Raw genomic sequence first — 26,493 nt, forward strand, 5'->3', positions numbered from 1 at the left:
GTGGTGCACTTGTTACTATGAACCTGTGCTGGCACATCATCATCACCCTAAATCCGCAGTTGACATCAGGGTTCATTCTTGGGGATGTGTTCTCTATGGATTTGGCAAATGTATAAGACATGGATCCACCACCATTATACCACCATATAGAACAGTTTCGCTACCCCAAATTCTCTGTGTTCTGCCTAGTCATCTCTTCTATCACCCACCCCATTCCTGACAACCACTGATCTTTTCGCTGTCTCCTTAGTTTTGCCTTTTATAGAAAGTCATAGAGTTGGAACAGTGTAGCCTTTTCAGATTGTCTTCTTTCACTTAGTAATATGGATTTAAGGTTCTTTCATGTCTTTTCATTATTTGATAGCTCTTTACTACTTAGTGCTGAACGATATCACATTATCTAGATAGACTATAGTTTTTTAACCATTCACTTTCTGAAGGACATCTTGATTGCTTCCAAGTTTTGGCAATTTTGAGTAAATTGAGTAAAGCTGCTATAAACATCTGTGTGTAGCCATAAGTTTTCAACTTATTTGGGTAAATACCAGCAAGTGCAATGGTATGTTAAGAGTATGTTTAGTTTTGTAATAAACTGCCAAACTGTCTCCCAAAGTGGCCATCCCGTTTTGCATTCCTGCCAGAAATGAATGAAGGTTCCTATCGCTCCATATCCTCACCAGCATTTGGTACTGTCGGTGTCCTGGATTTTGGCCATTCCAATAGGTGTGTAGTGGGTATCTCGTTGTTTAAATTTATATTTCCCTGATGACATATGATGTGGAACATCTTTTTACATGCTTATTTGCCATCTGTATATCTTCTCTGCATATCATCTTTTGCACATTTTTTAATTGGGTTGTTTTCTTATCCTTGAGTTTTAAGAGTTCTTTGTCTATTTTGAATAACAGTCCTTTATCAGATATATCTTTTGCAAATATTTTCTTCCAGTGTGTGGCTTGTCTTCTCATTCACTTGATACAGCTATTTTGAACATTTGAGAAAATTGAGGCTCATAAATTTATCTGCTCAAGGCATACGGTAGGAAGTGGCATAGCCAGGACTTAAACTCTGCTCTTACCACCACTCCATGTTGTATTTTCTAGGACATACGTGGAACAGGAGACAGAAGGCTGAAGGAAAAAACAAAACACCAACAACCACCACAACTGCTTTGGTTCGGAAAGAAGGAAACCACACACCCTCCCCTTCTCTAATCCCCTAAATTTCATCTTGTAACATCTTCCACCATCACGTTTCAGTTGTTATCAAAGTGTTGATAACTCCTAAATGTCTGTCTATAGCCCAGATCTCTCAGATCTGTACATCCAAATGCCTATTGGACATCTCCGCCTCCACATCCCATGGTTTCCTCAAACACAGCCTGTCCAAAACCGAACTCATCATATTACCCCTGAACTGACTCCACCTTCTGATTTCTCTCAATAAGTGGACTTCTAAAGGGGATCAAATATATGGTAGCTGAAGGAAACTGGTCTTTGGGTAGTAAACACACAATAGAATATACAGATGTCAAATGATAATGTACACCTGAAAATTATATAATTGTAGTAATCAATGTTACTCGAATAAACTTAATTAAAAATAAATAAATATTCATCATTTTGAGAAGCAATTTGATTTATTAAGGGAGCCAAACTTTTCTTCTTCAGGAATAATTTGATTTGAGCTTCGATATAATGGTGGTCATCACGTGTGAATTCATGATGGATATGAAGAATGCAGACAACTTAAGCCATCAATAAAGCTAGAACCTGACTTAAAAAAAATAATAATAAGTGGACTTCCATTTCAGAAACCTCGAAGCCAACCTATGCCCGGTTCTTCCTATCCTACCATTTCATTTGCAGAATTTGCCCCAACTCATAAAATTCTGTGTTCTTTGTCCAATGACCCCACCATAATTTTATCATAATTCATCAACCCCTTCCTAGTTTCACGTCCTACCTCTTCTAGCCTATAGTTCTTAGTCCACCTCAAAAATGACTCTCATAAATAACTTCTACCCCAACTTTCAAGTGACAGCCTTAACTCATATAAAAAAGAGACTACATATAAGAAAAGAGGAAGATACCTGATGTAAACCTTCACATTCCAACCATCAGGCCTACCTCAGCTTCTTGCCCAAGCTTCTCCTTCTTCCCACCTTTCACTGACGTAAGAGTTTCACGTTCTGTTCTAGAGTCCATTCCCTCTCAAGTTCTAAGGACCTGACTCTCCAAATGATCTGGCTCTTATTTCTCTCTCCAACCTCATTTCCTGCCATTTACCATCTTGCTCACTACAATCTACTAAAAACCAATCTTCGTTTCCAATTTAGAGACTTTGTACATGCTACCTATGCCTTCTTTCCTCCATAATTTGCAATTTTTTGGTTAATTCATTCGTTTATTTAGTCTACTTCTCTTGTGCAGCTGATCCTCAACCAATACCATGATGGCCTTAGGCAACCACTGATCAGCTGCCACTATAAATACATTTACCTTTTATAGTACGTCATATAAATATATACTCTTTTGTGTCTAGCTTCTTTCACTTAGCATAATAATTTAGAGAGTCATCTATATTGTTTCTTATGTAGTTTATTTTTTTTATTGCTAAGTAGTATCCTTTTATATGGATGTACCAACTATCTTCTTGTTGATGAGTATTTGGTGTTTTTTTCCAGTCTGGGGCTATCTTTGTGTCAACACAGCATTTCATTTTCTTGGGAAAAGACAGGCAGAGGTAAAATTGCTGAATCATTTGGTAAGTATATATTAAATTCATAACAAACTGGAAAACTGTTATCTACCAGTAATGTAAGAGCATTTCAATTAATTCACATCACATCAATACTCGGTATTGCTAGTCTTTTAAATTTCAGCCATTCTAGTGGGTGTGCAGTATCTCATTGTGGTTTTAATTTGCATTTCCCTAAGGACTCATGATGTTGAGTAACTCATGTGCTTACTGGCATTCATCTAGGCTCTACCAAGGCTTGTCTCTTCAAATCATTTGTCCATTTAAAAAGCTGGATGGCATGTCTTATTATTGGGTTAGAGGAGTTCTTCGTGTATTCTAGATATCAGTCCTTTGTATCATATATGTATTGTGACTATTTTCTCCCATTCCATGCTTTGCCTTATTTAACTGTTTTTTGAAAAGAAGTTTATTTTGGAGAAGTCTATTTATCAAGGTTTTTTCTTTTAGGATTTTATATTGCGTGTATTAGAAATTTTTGCCTATCTCAACATTGTGAAGATTTTCTCCTTTGTTTTCTTCCAAAGTCTGTGATCCATTTTTAGTTCATTATTATACATGGAATGAAATAAAGGTAAAAGTTTACTTTTCCCCCAGATGGATATCTAATTATTCCAGCACAATTTGTTTAAAAAAAAATCCTTTCCCCACTGAATTACTTTGGTTCCTTTGTCAAAACTCTATTGTATATGTGTGGGTTTATTTCTGGACTCTCTATTTTGTTCCATTGACCAAAATATGCCTATTCTTTTCCCCTTCAGGGTCAATGAGCAAAATGTGATAATTGGCATCTAAATAATTTCAAATTCTCACCCATTTCTCTAAGACCTCCTGCTACTTTTCTTCTTTAAGCATTTAGTACAAAATAGTCTTCAAAGTCAAAATTGCTAGCATAGAGAACAACTGCCCATATATGCCAAACACAGAGTGATCTCAGGATGAAGATTTTATTCATACCACAATGCAGGACAAATGAGAAAAATATGAAAGTTTTCATTCTAAATTCACTATAAACAGTCCAACTAAAACAAAGAATATCCTAGTGACCTCTAGTGGGGAGAAACTGCAGGGAGATGCCAAACAGAGAGAGATGGGCTAGTAAAATATTTAGAGGAATACTGAATACCAACAAACGTGATTAATATTTTCATGTATTCTCCTCACTCATTTTATAACAAAAAAAAAATTTTAATAAAAAGGAAAATGTTTTGCTTTTTAAAGCTATTTTAATCCAGGATGAATGCAATGAAATAGAAAACTGGTTAGAAAAACAAAAATGTTTGGAATTTGTATTCCCACAGTATGCTTTCCTCTACAAAGGAAATGAGGACCAGAGGACAGAGAAAAAGAGAAAGGATTTTACATAGTTCACTGAGTAAGGATGTAAATGAAATGGTTCAAGATATGTAGTTTAAATACACTGTCAACATATATGTTAATATATACTTGTATATAATGCAATACATAATAATATATAAAATTAGACATACGCATAACGTATTTTTCTGGAATAGAACACAAGAAGCTGTCAATAATGATTATTTGTGGGGGCCAGGCATGAATATGGAGAAAGGGAAAATTTATATATATGTTCTAAATATACATAATAAATGCTCTTTTAAAAATATAGGTCAATCATTTTGAAACAGTGAAATGGAATTTTTATATGCTTACGCATGAACCCCCAAAACAGATGGGAAGTGAATACTTTGTTCAGAACAGTCTATTCTAACAGTTGATTATAATAAACTCTTGTTAGGTCCCATTGGGTACATAGCTACATTAACCACCAGCATTTTCAAACTCACAAAAGGAGAAAAACAATAAGTCAATTTTTTTTCAATATCAGTTTTGCTCAACAATCTAATCCTTTAAATATTTCCATATCCCTGCAAAGCTTCCAGGATCTGAAGGAAGAAATCCAAAAATATCTGCTCTCTGCATAACTCATTCTTGACCAGGCTCTTGTGCTATTAGTTCAAAGTCATTTTCTCAAATTGTATCTCATAATTTTCCAATTGGTCTAGAAGAATTTCTGGCTTAGTCTCAAAGTCTTTTGCTAATTCTACATATACCTCCACCTCTAAGAAGCCCCTGCCTCACTTAGCCAATTAGCCTTCTTATTACAAAGAAGACGGAGATTATTAAAATTTCCTCACATTTTAATCAAAATTTCTTGGTATATTCACCTACCTTTTCCTTCTTCCTTCCTACTTTAAAGGAAGAGGGCTCTCCCGTCCCTTCTTTCAAACTATCTTCCTTATCTTTATGTTATTATTTAAAAGAAAAATTTTTTAAATCTATTATTAGTCTGGTTACTTAGGTTGAAAACTTGATCATTATTACTCATCTCCTTCCAAATATGTGTTTGTTTCTTCTTGATATAACCTTTGAGTTAACTCAACAGGGAGGAGTCTAAAAAGACTCTTGGGGTAACCAGAGGATAAGAGGTGGGAAGGAGGGGAGAAGTACACAGGGTAAAGGGAGTCAAATATAGGGGAGTTGAGGGAGGGTGAAGTGGGTAAAGGGGATCAAATATATGGTAGCTGAAGGAAACTGGACTTTGGGTGGTAATCACACAATAGACTATATAGGTGTCAAATTATCACGCACACCTGAAAATTATATAATTGTATTAACCAATGTTACCCAAAAAAACTTAAAAAAATAAAATAAAATAAAAAATGAAGTCTCTTGGGTTCCCATCACTTTCCTACCAGCCGATAGGGTCAACAAGGGTACTAACAAGGTCCAGGAATAACTGTAAGGCCCTGCCTGTGCTTCTGCGATTCCCCAGTCTAAAATGCTTTTCTGTCTCCTTTCTATATACTCCTTCTATTTACTTTCTTTTTGCCTTCTGTACTTTTCTTCTAATGTCAAAGTGTATGCTGCTTATCTGAAGCTCTACCTTGATATCCTTGGGGATAATCCATCCTTCTAAACTTCTGTTGTAATTATTGTCTGTACTACTTAACCGGCTTATAGACCATACTCCTTTACATTGACGTTCTTCCCTTTGAGCACTTGCTAAATTTTCTCAACTGTTGGTAAATTCTCAAGATTATAGGCACATTTTATATTTCTTATTTTCACTGTCTTACCCCACATAGGTTTTATATGATGATCATGAGTGTTAATCCTACCCTAAAAGTTCATAGAATTCTACAAGAGCACTTTGGGGACAGTAGCCACTTCTACTGCCAACAGTGACTTATACACGCCCAGTCCTCCATTTCCATAATTGGCCTCATCTTTCCCTCCCCCCCTCACCACTGCTGCCACCCTTATTTCCTGTATCTTTTTCTTTCTCTCTCTGGTCAGTGGTACCAATGAATTACATGCTATGCTTTTAGTTAATTCTATCTATAAGGGTAACTTGCAAAAGTAATTTGTATTTTCAAAAGTATGAAGTACTGAACACACTGAATTAGTCTCCGCTGTAAACAACTAAATATATATTATAAACACCTACTTAAATTTATTACTTTGTTAGCCAAAAGTTATGAACTAGCAAGGCCAAAAAAAAGAGAAACCCCAAGTAAAAAAACTGTGAGCAAAATAAATTAATTTTAAACCTCTAAATTCTGGCAGTAATTTGTTATGTAACAATACGAACTGTAATAGGTATTAAACACAGTATTGGACAAGCTCTCCACTTTATACTATTTAAAATCAAGATGGAATCTTGAAAACATCTCTGCTTCACTTTTTTCCCCTTTTCTTGCCTTAGAATTTCAGAGAGATTTTTCAAATTCCAAAACACTCATTTCATAGGTGTGGAAACTTAGGGCCAGAGAAATGAACAAATTACAGACAAAATTAGTAATAGAATATAGATGAAAACTCATGTTTTGATCTCGATGTAGTGCTTTTCTCCCCTAACCAAAACTTCTTTGTATCATTTCCTTCAGTTCTTTATTCCACTTTTTTTCCTTGTGGCAGTAGGGCATCCGGAATATCAATGATCCTTTTATGCTTCCCTCCAAAGAGCAGAGACTTATGTACAATTCAAGGATTTAAAGAGCATTTCCTAGTACTGTTTGTCTCTACTCCTGATGAGCCTTTAGCAATGTAAGGTGCCAGCCTCATGGGGTAATTGACAAGTGTGTAGGGACTACCACCAATAGAATGCAAATTTGTTACTAAGAATACCTTGGTAAGGGGGCTGGGGGCAATGACAGTAGAGATGCATTATCTGAGTAATAACACTTAAAGAGCTTCCAGCAAGGAAGACAGTGGGAATTCCCATCCTGACCTAGACTGAAAACTGCTGTGCTTCAGTGGCTGTAGTATGCAAAGGTCGTCTGCAAGTCTAATCATTTCCTAACAAAGATCTAACTAGCAGTAAGGGAGGCTGGTGTATTGGATTAGGTCAGGAAGGAACCAAACAGCATCAGAGAAATAGATGTTAATAAAGAAAAACAAAGTAGAAGGAGGTTACATGAAAGTAGTATAACTATGAAGATATGTAGATATCTACCCACAGCCCATATTAGAACTACAGCTAGATTTGTAGTTTTTCATTTATATTCAGCTGGTTTCTATGTATTAACTTCTGTGGCTAGGCTAATAAAAGAATCTTAAAGTTTCTAAAATTTCAGTTTAAAACTATTTGAAACCACTCTAATGTCCATCAACAGGATTTTGAGTACATAAATTGAAGTACATTCAAACAACAGAATAGTATACATCTATAAAAAGAAGCTTTTTTTGTATTCACATGGAAGGGTCATATTATATGGGGGGAAAAGAATAAATGTATGCATTACTTATATTTGCATAAAGAAACAATAAGATTAAGACTAGACCATGAAAAAAAGTGTTTGGCTATTTACATGTTAAGTTCATTATCAACCTTACTGCCTAGTGAGAGACTTTAGGTTATTATAATTGTATTTCTTACTCAACTTTTGCTCTTTCCAAGTTTAGGGACCATCTGGATGGAATGTTTAATTTAGTGTTGCACGCCACAATGGGGTCTGAAGGTGAACTATATGATGCTGACTGATTTCCAAATTCTCCTCAGATTAGAGATAATTTTTTCTCGTTATCTTGAATAGATGAGTAACTGCCACATTCACTCTTTCTCTTCCTACAATTATGTTTCACCCTATGTTTACCTCCATTAACCCCCTAATCAACATTTACAATTTAAATAAACACCTTACTATCTGATTCCAAGTACTTACATAGTTTCTGTGCCATGTGTTTTAGGTTTTAGCTGTTATTTATTACCTATCCAGTTGTAAATATAAATGCTTGTAAATTACTGACCAACGAGCTACTTATAGTCTTTGCATACTGCCTCCAATGTACATTTAATTAGACCCCCTGGAACTACTTTTTTATGCCAATCCCCAAAGTTAACCCTTTATAACTGAAAATTATAAGCCCTATGCCGTGCTCTGCAAACTTTCATTTTCTTAAGTTTTCCAGTCCTGAAAGACAGCTTAGAATCTATTAACTCCACTCCCAAATAGTGATAGTTTCCAACATGCAAACAAATAGGAAAAAAGTTATAAGTCAACTACATCTCTTTGCTGCTGGGAAAAAATGACTAAGGACCAACACAAATAGCTATAGGTTACATACTCTAATCTCATACTTAAGAGACAGTGAGAATCAAGACTACGAATGTAAACACCATATTCTCTTCCCTCAGTTTCTTCCCTTTCTTCTTGTCCTCCGCAATTACCTTCACCACCTCCTCTAAAGAGGGAGGTTGCAGGGAGCAGCTGGTTTACTTACTAAGCTAGCTTTATTTGGTTTACATGGCAACAGAAAAGCATAAAAAATCAGGCACAAAAGAGAGCTATTTGTTTGGTTCAAATTCTTTTTACCTAAGTAAAAAACCCCTTAAGTAACAAAAAAAAGATTGGGAGAAAGGAACGATGTTCTAGTGGAAAGCTAAAAGAGACGGGCCTGGGGAGTTGCTAAATGGAAATTTCTAGGTACTGTTTCTGGTTTCTGAATCCTGTTACTAGTGGCCGTTGTCCCAGATGTAGGGAGTAAACTAAATAGTTGTACAACGTTATTATTTAAAAATCTTTCATCTGTTCACATCTTGAGATCTCAGAATAACAATGCCATTTCGACCTTCTAGTTTTTATAAACTAGAGCCAAGAGGAAATTACAGGCAACATCAAGAGTGGATACACCCGAACTCAGAAATATATCTTCCTTTAGAAACAGAAAAGAAGGAATGATTATATTTTTAATTCGCCCCACCTCTCTGCTATGAAATGAATATCTTTTAAAAACTTTAAAAGTCATTTATGTTCACCGTGGAACACAACAACAAAAGAAAAGACAAAACCAACCATAATCCCAACACTCAACTATTATCATTGTTGACATTTTAGAATACGTCCTTCTGGTAAATTTTTATATGCGAAAAATGAGATCATGTTATTTTTTTCATTTAATATATTATTACATATTTCATGTTTATAAAATCATTAAACACTATAAGTGAGAGCATGGATTTTGAAGTCAGACAGACATAACCAGATCCCAGCTCTTCCACTTACTGTGTGGTTTCAGACCACTTATTTAACCTCTCTCGATTCTGGAGTTTCTTTTTATATAAAATGGAAATAAAAAGTGCTTATGTCACAGGCTTATTCTAAGGATTAAATATTAGTAAAAAGTCAGCACAAATCTAGTACATAGTAAGTATTCAATGACATAAAATACACTGTGTAAATTTTGTACTTCTACAACATTTTATTAAGTGGCTAGTATTCTACTAAATAAATGTATCCTAGTTTATTAAAAATCCCCTATTGTCAACATTGTTTCTAAATTTATAGTATTATAAATAGCAATGCAACAAACACTAAATCTAAATCTTTATATTCTGTGATTTTTTTCGTCAAACTAATTCCTAAAAGTAGAGTTCTAAGTCAAAAAGAATAACATGTTCATTATTGCCAAAATGTCTACCAAAAATATTATACCAATTTATATTTCCATCTGCAAATATAAAAATATTCATTTCCCTACCCCTCTTCCATATATATTAAAAATATTTTTTAAATATCATATATATTCTTTTATAATCTATGTTTTAGGATTATAAAATACAGGATTCTGATAGAGAATTCCATCATTTCAGAACTATTAGAAATGAAAGTGTCCCTCGTTCCAGTTTTATGCCTATTTGGAGGTTAGTTTTTATGTAGTAAAATGTATCACTCTTATGAATCTTGGGTTTTATGTCATATTTAGTAAACGATCACTGATGACTTCTTTCAGCACCTTTACAGTCTCATTTTTATTTACACTTGCTTAAAAAATAGAAGTTATTCATTAACATCTTTATTTAAAATTCAAATAATACATAAACATACAGAATAGGAAATGAAATTCATCCTTCACTCTTTCCCAGAAGTGACTGCCATTATTAAAGTTCATTCTTCTAACCTTTACCTATGAATTTACAAATAGACGCATTCATGCATAGTTTAAATAAAAATATGATCATGCATCATCATACTACAAAGAGTGGTCTCTGACTTCCTTTTTAAAAAAAAATTAATGAGAATATCCTGGAGACCCTTCCATGTTCAAATCTATAGGATAAGGTGTTTAAAAGAATACATATTCTAAGTAAGGTAAGTCAGAGAGAGAAAGACAAACACTGTATGATATCACTTATACATGGAATCTAAAAAAAGCCAAACTCATACAAACAAAGTAAATGATGGTTGTTACCAGGGACTGTCAGGCTGTTGAGGAACATGAGAAAGATTGTTTAAGAGTACAAGCTTGCAATTAGTAGATAAATAAGAGTTAGAGATAGAATCTACAGTACAGTGATTACACACAACAATTATTGTATTATAAATATGCTAAGAGACTAAATTTTAATTACTCCCACCACAAAAAAGAAATGACAACTATGTGACATGATAGAGGTCCTAGCTAATACTATAATGGCAATCGCATAGCAATATGTAAATATATCAAATCAACATGCTGTACACCTTAAACTTACATAATGTCATGTCAGATATATTTCAATTAAGAAAAATAAACACATGCAATAAAAATGTTTATAAGAAAAAAGTTTATAGTCTATTTAAAGCAAATAGATAAATAAAATGGCACTATGGAATTATAAAATATGCAGAAATAAAATGTATAAAAATAATAATACAAAGGATAGGAGGGGAGAAATAGAAGTATACTATTATTAGACTGACATACTATATGTGAAGTGCCATAATATCACATGGGCACAGTCTGTGATAAGTTAAAGATATACATTATAAATCCTAAAACAACTAAATAATCCTAAAAATAGAAAAGAGTTATAATTACTAAGCCAGTCGAAATATAAAACTAAATGACTAAAATATTCTTGATATAAAAGAACAGGAGAAGGGAAACAAAGGATGGGGAAAACAAAAAACAAGATGGCAGAGTTACACCCACCCATATGAATAATCACATTAAATATTAATCACATTAAATATTAAATACTAATCACATTAAATAACTTCCAGTCAAGATAGCATAGTGGATAGATGCTATGTTCGCCTCCTCTCATGACCACATCAGAATTACAACTAAACTACAAAGCAACCATCATTGGGAAATGCCTGAGGTATGGCTGAACAGAAGTCCTACAACTGGGGACATACAGAAGAGGACACCTCGAGACTGGTAAGACAGGCAGAGATGCAAAGCAACCACGCATGGTTGAATTGTCCCAGCCCCACTCTGAGCTCCTTAGCCCAGGGTTCCAGTACTAGGAAGAGAAGTCCCCAGCTCTGACTGTCTAAACCAGCAGAGACTGTGGCTGAGTGAGATGGAGGGCTAAGGGAATAAGGCTGTGGGAGTCGCGAACATTCTTCTTAAAGTGCCCATGCAGGGACTCACTTGCTCTGACCTCCAGCGCCGGGGCTGTTACTTGAGGAGTGCTGGGGACATGCGAGGAGGAACTGAATTGTCTGGATTTAGGGCGAGGACTACAGGGGCGGCTTTCTCCCAGACAGAAGTGGTGGCAGTATACATTGTTCCTTTGTTTAGCCCTTCCCGCTCCTGGCATACAGACACAGACAGCTGCCATACCTGAGTTCCATTAACCTGGATAACACAGGTCACCCCACCCAGGTGATTTCCTGAGACCCTGCCCCTCCCAACCTGCAAGCCCACCCAGAAAAACCATTTGTATGTCTTTTTTTCCCATACAAATGACTTGTCTTGGCTCATGCTGTGGACTGTCTTAAAATCTCTTGAAAGCTTACAAAATTCAAATGAGCTGCATCTGGACTCGGAGTGTCCCATACCTCTTGCTGAGAAATCCTAAGCCTGGCACTAGCAGCAACCAGCCTTGGTTCTTGGCTTGGCCTCTCAAGGTACCTCTAAGCCCAGGACAGGTGGCGGCCATCTGCGATTGCCTGGTGACTCTTGCCAGATGGCCCTAGGCAGTACACTGGCTGTAGCTGAACCTAGCCTGTGGCTGGGCCCTTCACAAGAGGCCCTTGGACTAGCATGCCCAGTGGCTGGCTTTAACTAGAGCCAGAGCACCACCCAGGGCTGCATGTAAGAGGGACACACCCAAAGGGCAGACTGGGCAGGCACCAGAGCCCTGCTAAAGTGAATCCTGCTCCATAGTGTCAGCCCCCTCACCGGCCAGTCCTCATAACCAATCAGCCCATGGGTTAATCCCTTCCAATGATGTGCAAACAGCAACGAAAGCTCAACTACAACAGAAGGGCACACACAACCCATAGAAGGAACACATCTTGGGCACGAGCTAAAGTGACCAGAAAAGACTGCACCCCTGAGCCCTACAAGCACTTACTCCATAAAGCTACGCTAAGACCAGGAGACTTAGGAGCCCTGTCTAATACATCGAAACAAACACAGAAAGGCAGCCAGAGTGGGAGACAAAAAAACATGTCCGAAGTGAAAGAACAGAATAAAGCTCCATAAAAAGAACTAAACAAAACAGAGACAAGCAATCTACCAGACACAAAATTCAAAACACTAGTTAGGGGATGAGTAAATGAACTCAGTGAAAATTTTAACAAAGCGATGGAAAACATAAAAATGGAGATAAAAACATAAAAAAGAACCAGTCAGAAATGAAGAATACGGTAACTGAAATGAAGGATACATTAGAGGGAATCAACAGATTAGATGACGCAGGGGATCAAATCAGTGACTTAGAAGATGAGGTAGCAGAAAACACCCAAACATAACAGCAACAAGAAAAAAGAATCCAAAAAAGTGAGGATAGTTTAAGGGGCCTCTGAGACAACATCAAATATACCAACATTTGTATCATAACGGTACCAGGAGAAGAGAGAAATCAAGGAATTGAAGACCTATTTGAAGAAATAATGATGGAAAATCTCCCTAACTGGCAAGGGAAATAAACATACAACTGCAGGAAACTCAGAGAGTCCCAAACAAGATGAACCCAAAGAGGCTCATACCAAGATACATCATAATTAAATGTCAAAGGTTAAAGACAGAGAAAATCTTAAAAGCAGCAAGAGAAAAGCAGTTAGTTACCTACAAGGGAGCTCCCATAAGACTGTCAGCAGCTGATTTCTCAATAGAAACTTTGCAGGCCAGAAGGAACTGGCATGAAATATTCAGTGATAAAAAGAAAAGAGCTACGACCAAGATTAATCTACCCAGCAAAGCTATCATTTAGAAGGACAGATAAAGAGCTTACCAGACAAGAAAAGCCTAAAGGACTTCATCACCACCAACCTAGTATTACAGGAAATATTGGAGAGACTTAAGAAGAAAAATATATATATAAAAAATGAATAATAAAATGGCAATAACTACATATAAACAATTACTTCAAATGAAAAAGGATTAAATGCTCCAATCAAAAGATAGGGTAGCTGAATGGATAAGAAAACAAGACACTTACATATGCAGCCTACAAGAGACTCACTTCAGATCAAACAACACATACAGATTGAAAGTAAAGGGATGGGAAAAGACATTTTATGAAAATGGAAATGAAAAAAGAAATCTGGGATAGCATGGAAACAACACGGAGACAAAGAAGAACGCAGTAATCCCACTTCTGGGTATTTATCCGAAGAAACCCAAAATACTACCTTGAAGGGACATGTGCATCCATATGATCGTTGCAGCATTATTTACAATACTCAAAATATGGAGGCAACTTGGGTGTCCATCAATGGATGAATGGATAAAGAAGAGGTGGCACATATGTGCAATGCAATATTACTCAACCATTAAAAACAGAATTAAATCTTGCCATCTGCAACAACATGGATGGACCTAGAGGGTACTGTGCTGAGTGAAGTAAGTCGGACAGAAAAATACAAATGCCATTATGATTTCGTTTATATGTGGAATCTAAGGAACAAAATAAAACACAAACAAACTCATATATACAGAGAACATTTTGAGGGTTGCCAGATGGGAGGGGGGTGGGTGGCGTAAGTGAAAGAGGGGAAGGAAGAAATCAATAAGTACAAATTGGCAGTTACAAAACGGTCATGGGGATGTAAAGTATAGCATAAGGAATAAAGTCAATAATATTGTACAGTATCAGACGGGTACTAATTTATCTGGGTGATCACTTCATAAGTTATATAAATGTCTAATCACTATGTTGTACACCTGAAACTAATATAATACTGTATGCCAACTATCATTGAAACATAAAAAGATATTAAAGTTAAAAAAATATATCAATGATCTAACCACCTCAATTAAAGGGCAGAGTTTGTCAGATTGTAAAAGGCAAGACCCACCTATGGGCTGCCTACAAGAAACAGACTTATATAAAGATACAAATATACTAAAAGGAAAAAAAAAAACTATGCTATTATTAATCAAAGTAAAGCTGAAATGACTACCTTTCATAGACATCCTCAGGTGACTTCAAATCTGATGATGTGATGATAAGACATTCGATATTTACTAGTACCTAAGAACTCTATATCTAATAATTTATGAGGGTTTAAAGGCCGAAGTCATTTAAAATTATATGCCTCATTTAAGAGGGTTTTTTAAAATTAAATTTGTTGGAGTGACATTAGTTAATAAAATATAAATTTCAAGTGTACAATTCTATAATACATCATCTGTATACTGTACTGTACGTTCATCATTCAAAGTCAAATCTCCTTCTGTCACCATATATTTGATTTGACCCCCTTTATCCTTTCTACTGTCCCTCTCCCCTCTCCCCTTTTCCTTCTGGTAAACACAAAACTGTTGTCTGTGTCTATGAGTTTTTGTTTGTTTGTTTAGCTTGTTCATTTGTTTAAGCAGGTTTTCTGCATACTTTATTCAAGACAAAATATTAAGTGCATTTCCCCCTATTATAAATTATGTGGTTTTTTATGATTTATCAACATTTAAACCAGTATATAACTGGATGTCTCTCAGCCTCACACCCTAATGGTGCATGATTCCTGAAAACAGCAAATTCAAGTAACAGAGGCATCCCTGCACAAAGGCATCCCATCCTCAGGCAATTATTCTTGGTGAAAAAAAAAAAAAAATCCCAGAGTTGTAAATTCCTTTTATCAGCCTATGTATTTTAACCTAATTTCGATAAATACAGAAACTAGAACACCCCTCCCTCAGTAAATGTAACCAAACAATTGTTTCAAAATTCCCTCTATTTTGTTGCTTTTTCAAAAAGTGTGCCTATTTTTAAAATTAAAATATGGTTTCTTTTTAAAAATTGAAATGGTTATGTTAATATCAAGTAAAGCATATTTCTTTTTTATTTTATTATTATGTTTTTTAAACTTTTTATGCCTACAGCATCTGGTCTTCCTAGGTGGTCTCCTATCCAAGTACTAATCAGGCCCGACTCTGCTTAGCTTCTGAGATTAGACGGTATCAGGCTTGTTCAGGGTGGCATGGCTGTAGACTCAAGTAAAGTATATTTCAGAGCAAAGAATATTACCAAGAATAAGGGATGTCAATTATTAATCTTGAAGGGCCAGTTTATCAAGAGGATATAACCCTACGTGGTTCTGTATCTTATAACTAAGCTTCAAAATTCATGAGACAAACACTGAAAAAACTGCAATGAGACACAGAGAAATCCACAATTCTAGCTGAGATTTCAATGCCCCTCTCTTTCACAGACAATCAGAAAGGTTATAGAAGACTTGAAAAATACTATCAACCAACTTGACCTAACAGATATTTATCAAACACTCTACCCAACAAGAGCAGAAAATATATTCTTTTCAAGTGCACATAGAACATTTAACAAGATTAAACACATTCTGGGCCATAATACAAGTCTAAATAAATTTAAAAGAATTCAAATCATACAAAGTGTATTCTCTGACCACAATAAAATTAAACTAGAGAACAGTAACAGAAAGATGTCTAGAAAATCACCCAAACATTTGGAAATTAATTATAACACTTCTAAATAACCCATGAATAAAAGGAAAACAAAAAAGAAACTAGAAATATTTTTAAACAGACTGAAAACAGCACATTGAAATTTGTGGGATGCAGCTAAAGCAGCAATTAGAAATTTATAACACTAAACACTTCTATTACCTAAAAAGGAAGGTCTCAAGTAAAAAACCTGTTTTCATTTTAAAGGAACTAGAAAAAGAAGAGCTAATAAAACCCAAAGCAAGTAGAAGAAAGGAATAACAAAGTTCAGAGCAGAAAGCAGTAAAATAGAAACTAGAAAAGTAATAGAGAAGCTCAATGAAACCAAAAGTTGGTACTTTGAGAAGAATTAAAAAGATAAACTGATAGACTGGTGAGGAAAAAGAAGAGAGAAGATCCACATTAACACTATCAGGAATGAGGGAGGTGACATCATTATAATTCTACAGATATTAAAAGGAAAATTAAAAATACTATAAACATATAAAGCTGTGGTCTCAGGCTCTTCCTCCCCAATCTTTTTCTAATAAACTCAACAAATTCCTTGAAAGATATAGCTCACTCAAGAAGAAACAAATAAATCTGAGTAACCCTACATCTATTAGAGAAATTGTATTTGTGGTTAAAAACCATACAGAAAATTCCAGGTCCAAATTGCTTAACTGGTAAATTCCGCCAAACATGTAAAGAAGAAATAATACAAATTCTACATAATCTCTACAAAGGCATAGTAAGAGAAAAAAACTATAGACCAATGTTTCTCACTAACAGATCAAAAGACTATTAACAAATTTTTAGAAAATCAATTCTAAAAAAATATAAAAAGAATAATGCATCACAACCAACTTGGGTTTATCCAATAATAGAAAATTGGTTTGGAATATTAAAAAAAATCAATGGATATAATTTACCATATTAATAAACTAAAAGAGAAAAACTATATGATCATCTCAAAAAGTAAAGAAAAAAGTATTACATACAAATCTTTATATGTATATACGTTTGCATTTTTCTTGGGTGGTTTTCTAGGAGAGTAATAGCGGGTGTGTAATTCTTCCCTATACGAAGTTACCCTAACGGGCAACTTTTGTTCGGGGACTCTACATCTGCCTGCTTGACATTTTCTTAACTGTGCTGTGGTCTCAGGCTCTTCCTCCCCAATCTTCCTTCCCTGGCTTCCCTCACAGGTTAGTTTGACTTGAATCACATCCTGAAAGCGCCCCCTGCCTACTCTTGGCTCCCTTCCCTTTAAGTGCACAGGTGCTTCTCCCAATAAATCTTGCACCTCTAAGCCTGTCTTGACATCTGCCTAGAGAATCCACACTGACCTAGAAAGCGTGTGATAATTTAGTTAACTGAGGAAAGAATTAGCTAGCTACCTGTTTAAATGGGACCTGACTCTACATTCTTCATACCCAACATTATGTTTAAAGCTGTATCATGGATGGCTTCTCTAGGCAAGTAGTTTGGAAGATGTGGAACCCAGACATGAGGGAAGAGATCACAAAATTTTTTAATCACAGTTCACTCTGGGCTCTTTTAGTTATTTCATTTGAACACGCAAATAAATTTGCCTCGGGAAACTGCGCTAACTCTAAGTAAATCACCATGGTGTTACTTGTCCTGTCTTGAACTGAGAAACAACTCAGAGATCTGGCCAGCAATGAAGGCAATGGCACCACTATCTGGCATTTAAAATGTCCTGAAGAAAAAAATATGTTATCAGCCCAAGGTTTCTTCATCCCATCATCACCAAGGAAAATCTCAACCCAAAGACAGATGTTATGCCATCTTGTGACAAGCAACTTTCATTTAAATAGGATTTTATCTGTATTTTCTTCTTAAGTTTACTTTTGGCTTACTTCTACCATCATTCTTTTCCAAAGAGATAGTATGATGAAATCTGCCAAAGTTTCTAAATTATTGAAGCAAAATGAGAATGTTTAAAATCTATACTGACGTGTGGTTTTAGTTTAGAACCTCAAGAATCATGCTGCCTCGTGTATAGTGCTCAATATATTGCGTATGGCTAATACATACTAAACCAATCCTCTATAACCTGGCTTCTAGAACAAAACTTTCTTTAATGATAAAACCAAAATATTCTTCAGCGAATTTTCAAGGGAAAAGCTTCTTAAATTTTACACTTTGGCTATACAGCTTCACGCTATAAAATTCTGAGGGATTAAGGTGACAGACACCATTACCCAAAAACTACACCAGGACATTCCTCTTAGAGAGAGATAAATTTGCCTGCCCTTAGTTTCACTTGACAAACTTCCCTCATCCAGGCTAAACAATTCCTTTCTTGCTCTAATGTTAACGCCCTTCAGATATTCGAGAGTGTCTCCCTGTCTCTCCTCTTCCCTTTCTCCCTTCCTCTCTCCTTTCCTCCCTGCTTCTCTGATCTCACACTTGCCAGAATTCGGCTAACCCTGCATGATTAAAATCTTTAGCTGGTCTCCATAAACTCATCTGTTTATCCCTTTCAGCACCACAGTTGCTCTGAGAGCTCACCACCTTCTGTTTCTATCATGCTGACACTGTGCTAAATGTAATACTCCCAGTGGGCTCTTGCCAACTCCGTATGCTATGGCACAGTTCTTCTTTGTTCACTGCCTAGAATAGCACTGGCTTTCCTTTGATGGTCAGATCACATTTCAAGCCCAAACGAAGTCTGTTATCTGCCATTACTGTCAAGCCTCACTTGCCCTCCAGGGTTTCATTTCTACCCCCGCCCTCAGATCTCTTCAGTATCTGCTCTTCAGCCTCTGAAACAAGAGTAGAATTGTGCCATAATGCAAATTTCCTAGACAAATGAATGTTGTTCATATTAGAGCCTGATATTAGTACTAGAAATTACTTATTGGTAATTTTCATACTGAGTTTTCTTCCCTTCTGTCAGATTTCTACCTAAGATCTTTCCTCATTTGATCTTCTCTCAAACCTATATCTTCCTTCTAATAACTGCTTCAGGTAAAATAAAATAGGTGTATACTCTCCATAATTCCTTTAGTGTAATAAACTTTTACTAATCACCCACTAGTTGTGGATAAAGATGAATATGTCACTTACTCATGTTAAGCAAGGAGTAGAAATTAAAGAAAAATAAGAAAGGAAGATAAATGACCAGTGTTTCAGAAGAATCACTCAATATAAGTACAGATAACAAAATAGAAGGAGTGGGGACAGAGGCAAGAAAGTCAGTCAGGTGTCAGCTGCAGCAACCCAAGTGAGATGTAAGGGCTTTAAATTTGAAATTTTCAGAAGGGAAAAAAATCAAGATGGCTATTTTCAGGCTTTCACCTACTGAGCATCAACTATGTCTGTTGTTCTATATTATGTACTTTCCACATTTTATCTCATTTGGCAGTTACCATAACACTGTCAGGTAGATACTAGCATCTTAAATCTAACATATGAGGAACCTGAGGTTCTGGGAAAACAAATAAAGCTCAAAAATGCAACAAGTAAACCAACCACCGAAAAGAGTCAAATTTAATAAAATGTCCTCTGTACTGGCACTGTGGCTTTGAGAACACAATTCCAGAGTACATACCCTTAATCTAGTCACAGACAGCCTCATTTCCTCTATTTCAATTCATTTATTCAACAAATACAAACCAGTACCTAGCACGTACCAACACGGAACATAAATAACACTACAGTCAATGAGTTTACAATCTGGTCAAAGAGATATGATATAATTACACAATAAAAGCTATAATTAGAAACTAATAAAGAATCGTAAAAGAAAAAGGTACAGTTTATTATGAGATAGTATAAGAGGAGAAGCAAATTTACACTCAAGGGAAAGAGTTATAAGAGGTTCCTTGAAACAGTGACATTTGAGACCTGAAGGTAGGATAAGTAAGAAGGATGCCCTGAGGGTGAAGCTGTTCTTATCTACCTCTCTCCTTGGTGTCACTTGCTACCTCTTGTCACTTCATTTCATTTGCTAAATCTCTCACGACTAGCTCATGACTCAGGGTCTTCACAGTGCATGCCATATCTAACCAGATGCTTGACGTCAATTCCTTTTTACCTTCTCCAGTGTCTTCACCTTGCCAACCTCATCAGGACCTATAACTGCAACACTAAGATGCCATCAATTAGAAGACTCATCACTATTTCACATACCAATAAGAAAAAAAATATTACCAATTCAACTGATATCTCAACTTCAAAGATGTTAAAATAGAAAAAAAAAATTCCTAAAATCAGTGAATTTTATGTTATCTTAACTGATGACAACTTCTAATCCTTTGATTAATCTCGCTCTATTTTTTCCATTATATCTATTCTTTGGCCTCAACTATACCTCCAGAAACTTGACCCTTTTATATTATCCCAATCTTGCCTGTCAACAAAAAATGAGACTGGAGTTTAAATATATGAATTTAGAGAAGTAACAATTCTATAACTTCATAACACATGGTTGCATAGGCACAGACAGAAACAGGGAAGGCATATCTAGGAATATGGGGACTGGTAGAGGGTAAGAGCCAAAGGGATTGAAGGTATTTACAGGAGACTAAAATGATTAACCATCTGTAACTATCAGTACTTGTAATTCAACACCTTAAAATACTTATCTCCCCAAATGTAACAGACTGATGACCATAGAACATCACTGAAATTGTAATGACCCAGATCAGCCGGCTCATATCATGTGGCCCTTCACCACAACTAATTATTCTTCATCATAATAATGGTTTATTTTTAAAATCACTTTAGACCAATTCCATTATCTGAATGTTTCTGGCTTTTAAACTCACAGAAATCATCTTCTCCTATGTATATAAGTATATGCTAAAATATCCTTTAGAAAAATCATTCTGGTGTTTTTAACTTAAATTGTCTGAACTGCAGAAATACAATAAAATCAGAACATTTCAGATTGTATGTGTGAATAAAGAATCATCCTCTACACTATGTGATTGCTCATAATGGTAAATAGAAACAACACTCTCCTTTCAGGTCATAAAAGCATGAAAGTACCCCCAAAAGTCGAGAAATTCTCTTCTATACAATTGCCTCCAACAGATATGAGAACTTATTAGTGGATTTTTCAAACATTTTTTAATATAAATCAGTGGTCCACAGACCAAATATGGCACATTGCCTATTTCCATGTAAGAATGGTTTTCACATTTTTAAATGGTTTCTAAAAATATTAAAAAGATTTATTATATGAAATTCAAATTTCTATTTCCATAAATAAAGTTTTATTGGAACACAGACACACTCATTTCCTTACATATTGTCTATGACTGCTTTTATGATACAACAGCAGAGCCGAGTAGTTGCAACAAGACTGTGTGACCTGCAAGGCCTAAAATACCTCCTATCAGACACTTAACAAAAGAAGTTTGCTGACCTGTGACTCCCCCCACCCCCCAAAAATGTCTTATTTTATTGTATAATTGAGTGATTGCAGTGACAATTATTTCCAAATGGGCACACGAGCTTGAACCAAGAGCAATTTGGAAAATCATGACCTTATGTCAACTGGAATTAACAAAGCTTAAACAGTTTAGTAAGTCAATTAGTCTTAAATGACAGAATGACAGATATTGAATATACGATTGTAAATGTGCCACTTTGTAAGAGTTTATCCCTTTGGTTTGGATATTATAAGCCCTTACCCTGCATCTTTTCAATTATTCCCCAAGCAACCTTTAGTAAGAACTCTAGGAGTTTTAGGAAAAGCTACATAAAAGTAGTCTGTAGTCACTGCAATCCTACCTTGGTACTGTCCATAGCCGTCATATTTCCATGTTTCAGGGAAACAAAACAAAAAAGCAGATGTCCTCACAAAATGTCAAGTGAATTGTGGCCAGTAGGTGGAGACAGTTTCTAACTAAACTAGAGTAGCAAAATTTGATTGCAAGTTGTAATAGAAATTTAAACTGTCTTCAGATCCTTACCTTGAAATATTTAGTTAACTGGATAGGACAGAATGATTTGTTTCCTAGTTCACAGTGAAAGCACGCTACCTCATGTTTCTTAAATGAGATCTCACTAAGGGATCAGCCATAGAAAGGCTGGTTGTTGAATACTCCATTCCCTATAGGACAAGAACCTAATTTTATCAGCTAGAATAAATCAAGGGTTTTCTTCTCTTGCTAATAGAAAAGGAATATTTTCCAATCATCTACTCTCGATGAGGTTAGCATTTTTCTTCTCAAACCATTAGCTACTTGATAATATAAACTGAGAATAACTGGCAATTAAGCAGGTAATGATTTTGATAACAGTTCCAAATCACTTTATCAAACACTATTAACCTTCGCTAACAAAAAATATCCTTTTCAAAGATTTTTCTCATCTTATAAATAAGAAAAAATTTTTCTTTTACATCTTGCAAATGATAGGAACAGAATTGTGCTTTTAATTTCTGGGCCACCAGTCCAGAGCTATAAAGTAATTTCTTGCAGTACGCCGGAGGAAGGAGGCTATTTCTAGTAGGCCTTGGGCAAAGGCATTATAAACTTCCTATCTCAATTCCTAATCCTTCTGCTACGAAGCACTTGGTGACCTGGAGCTGTTCACAAGCTTTCCAAAGCTCCCAACAGGGGCTTCTCTTTGGGGTTGTTCTGTCCTCCACTTTTTCGGTAACTCTAATTTCAGTAGCATGTACAACTCAGCCCAATTTTTAAGATGAAGCTTATTTCAAAGTAAAGCATACTAAGTGCAAAGGATTCACTGGTAACCCCTGCCACCATCATCACTCAGGAGATATATGCACTACAAATAATTTCTAATTGGAACGAAAAACAGTGATGTCTTCCAGAAGCTCCCTCTTTGGAACAGCCACCTCTCCACAGTCCTTTCCTGTCACATTCCCAACCACCCTACTTACAGTCACACATTGTGCTAGGGACACAACAACAACACACACACACACATGCACACACACGCACACGCACTCACGCACATGGTTTTGACGAGCTGGCTGCCTACTTCAGAATGACTGACAGAGCTTACACTAAATCTTAGAAGGAACATAAACTAAAGCCTCTGAAAACTCTAACCAACGAGGCCATGGTCAAAGCTCTAATTTAGCAAGTTGAATTTAGTATGAAAACACATATTTACTGTTTTTACAAGGCTGTTTTCAGAAACTATTTCTTTTGAGTATTGTTCTAAACCAGTTAGTATCAGAAGCTCCTGAAATTTTTATTTTACCTTTCAGATTATGTTAAATATAGATGTAAGCATCCTAACTTTTCAATTTTAATAAAGCACAGGCATTTTACTCTCTATCGACTGCATAGAAGCCAAAATATTTAAATCCAGTGAAACCCAACATAGCACCAGACAATAATTTTATCTTCCTCTCCTGGATATTTCTGATCTTTTGAGAAAGTAGTTAATTGGAAGGAAAGGCTGAGGTTGGCTGATGGTGTATTAAGGGGTTCGGTGGTCCTTCATTGCCTCTCTTTTGTAGCCTCTCCTCTACTGCTATTATTTCCCTGATTTTCTAACTTCAATGAAATATCTGCTTTGCATAATCTTGAATGATCCCCCTAAATAAGACTCTCATAACCACAATCCCAAGTTTCCACTCAGTTTCTTTGAGTAACACATACTGGGAAGGGTAAGACTGGAGCAGCAAAGCCAAGAGACTGGCTTAAAGTACTAAGATTCCAGGGACTAAAATAAGCTATATACTTGTCCAAAATCAATTTAGCAAATACAGGGAATAGTATGAATATAGAGAGCCTTTGGAAAAATGAACTAATCTATTTTGATCCTGATTTTGGCCAAATTACTTAAAGTAGTGGCTTTAACTATGCATATATACATATAATCCCCTAGGACTGAGCAAAATCTTTCCTGTTAGAGACAATCTGAGTTCCAACAGGGCATGGGGCTACTACCTTCAGGGATGCCTGTAGTTCAGAAACTCATTTCAAGTCATTTCTCTGGCCACTGTCTTCTGCTTAAGGTGATAATAATGCATAATTCTATAACTTTTTTTGTTTTGTTTTTTTTTACTATATATTCACACACTTATTTATTGTGTGCCTCCTATGAGTTGAGTGTACTACTTGCAGTTTCCTGTTCTCAACCTAAGGACATAGACTGACTCATGCGTAACATTTTTAAAGCTGCTGCTCTGCAATGCACACCCCTCATAAAACCTTAATCACAATAAATTTAGCTAAATCCTTTAAAACCAGATTGCTCTAGCTTCACAGAACGAGTCTGGCTGCTCAGCTTCAATTCCCTGGAGAGAAGAGAGAAGCTCTACTCTATTATGAAACCAGCTCGCCTAATCAAATTCCCTTTCAGAGAAAGAGGTCAAGGAGAATTAACTGCTGTGCCATTTTTCAATTCTTCCTTCCAAGAAATGACTGTGATTGACAGATGCTATTTCTTTTGAGTTCCAATGGCCTACTGCTAAGATCAACTAATTGTTCCTTAGGTAAAAGAATAATACCAATCCACCAAGTGCTATATGACTCTCTATAATATATAATACTTTACATTTGTAAAATTTTATAATTGAGGCTTACATACACACACTCTCTCATTCTATCTCTCTTGACACTCTGCTGGGAAGGTAGAACAGATATTACCCTCATTCTACACACTGGGAAACTGAAATAAAGGCAATATATCACTTGTCCAAGATATGCATGTTAGGTGGAGGATCTAAAACTCTAATTTTAATGTGACCTTATAGTTGTGTGGTTTCCTACACATTACAATCTCCTTTGTATGTCTACTAATCCCATTATCTGCCCCAACTTCCTCAAATATTTACTAACAGAAGACAGCATGATCAAATGATGTAATGGTGCAGTAGATTGACACCTGAAGCCTGAAATGGGTTCAAATGACAGTCTTGCAATGACCTTAAACGAACAGCCAGATATTTCTCCAGCAAAACGGGTTTATTCAGGGAACAACAAAGAATTGCAGCTCAGGACATGTGATCTAATAGTGAACCACATACAAGTCCAGAGAAAAAGAGGAGGAGAATGGTCTCTTCCTGACTTGGGAGAGACTGTTGAAAATGAGCTCATTGGAAGAAACTGAAAGTGTGAAGTAGAGTAATTTTTCATAGGCTGAGTTATGGCGGTCTACCATTGGCTGAGCTGTTACTGGGCAAGGAAGAATCTTTTCTTCCTCTTGCTGAGGTAATAAAGTACTATCACTTCCTGTCTGAGATGCAAGGTGTATGTCTTACTGCTGGAGTCAGTAGTGTGCACTGAGTGATGCGTGTGTGAGAGTCTTCTAGCCTCCAGACTCCATTTTAAATGGATTTGTTTATTAATTTTCATACTACTTAAGGTATATGACTCAGAGTAAATTTATGACTAGCTTCAATTTATCTATAAAATTGGTATACCATTTATCTGCCAGAATTCTAAGAATTAAATGAATTAATAATTACTAAGTGCCTGCTACTAAAGGCACCCAAATGTTAATTCCCTTCCTTGGAACAGTTCTAAATAGATCACCAGCCTCTTGAGAGAATCTAAGTCCTCTGATCTCAGCAACTCTTAACAATTAAGGGCTGAAAATTAGAGAGAATGGAACACTGACACTTTCCTGGCACTTCCCTCAGACGTGGGGATTTTTTGGCTGTCTGTCTAATAAGCAGCTTTTAGAGATGCAGACAACCAATTACCAGGAAAAAAAAAAAAAGGAAAAAGCAAATGTGTCGAAGTAAATAACATTTATCATGGACACACAAAGTAACTGTTCTACAAACTAAATATATATTTGAGTGCCAGCTATAATACACCATTCACTCTCCCAATAAAGAAGAGCTGAATTAATGTTACTTTTCCTACAAAATAACTTGTTTGATCTATACAAAGAGAGATAATATGAACATTAAACTAAATGACCTTCTTTACTACAAACGAGCCAAGTAGGATAAAGCACTTTTCACAAGCAATAAATGAATAAATGAATAACCATGTTGACTGTAAAATAAGTTCCTAAAAGTGAATTGACAATTTCTAAAATGAATTTCTTAGTTCAGAACAAATCACACCTGAGTCTTATTCTCAATACCATATATAAATTCATACTAAGCCATTTCTTTCCTGGGATTATGCTATGTTTCAATAGCTAGTTAAGAGACAATTATTATAAAAATTTGAATGATTCAACATGTTAAGTCCCTGACTTTCAAGAACTTATTTTGTTCTTGCTGTTTTTATTGTTTTTCTGTTTGACAAAAGTTTTGTGCGTGTATTGGGTTCCCTCAGACAAGTTTTATTCTGTAATTATAATCAATCCATGGCTTCTACCACAACATCTTTAAGGCCATATCCAGGAACTAATATTAGTCATAGGGGCATACATACATTTGCATATAATTTT

The 26,493-nt window shown here is 35.7% G+C and overlaps 1 protein-coding gene and 1 pseudogene across 2 annotated transcripts in view; both read right to left on the reverse strand.

Moving 5' to 3' along the window:
- The window catches only part of AHCYL2 (adenosylhomocysteinase like 2), a 138,584-nt gene that overhangs the window by 67,883 nt on the left and 44,208 nt on the right, over positions 1 to 26,493 (reverse strand). The window lies entirely within an intron of this gene.
- LOC118610992 lies at positions 15,538 to 15,656 on the reverse strand (annotated as a pseudogene).

This window comes from Rousettus aegyptiacus, unplaced genomic scaffold, assembly GCF_014176215.1.
Source record: "Rousettus aegyptiacus isolate mRouAeg1 unplaced genomic scaffold, mRouAeg1.p scaffold_m13_p_13, whole genome shotgun sequence".
NCBI lineage: Eukaryota > Metazoa > Chordata > Mammalia > Chiroptera > Pteropodidae > Rousettus > Rousettus aegyptiacus.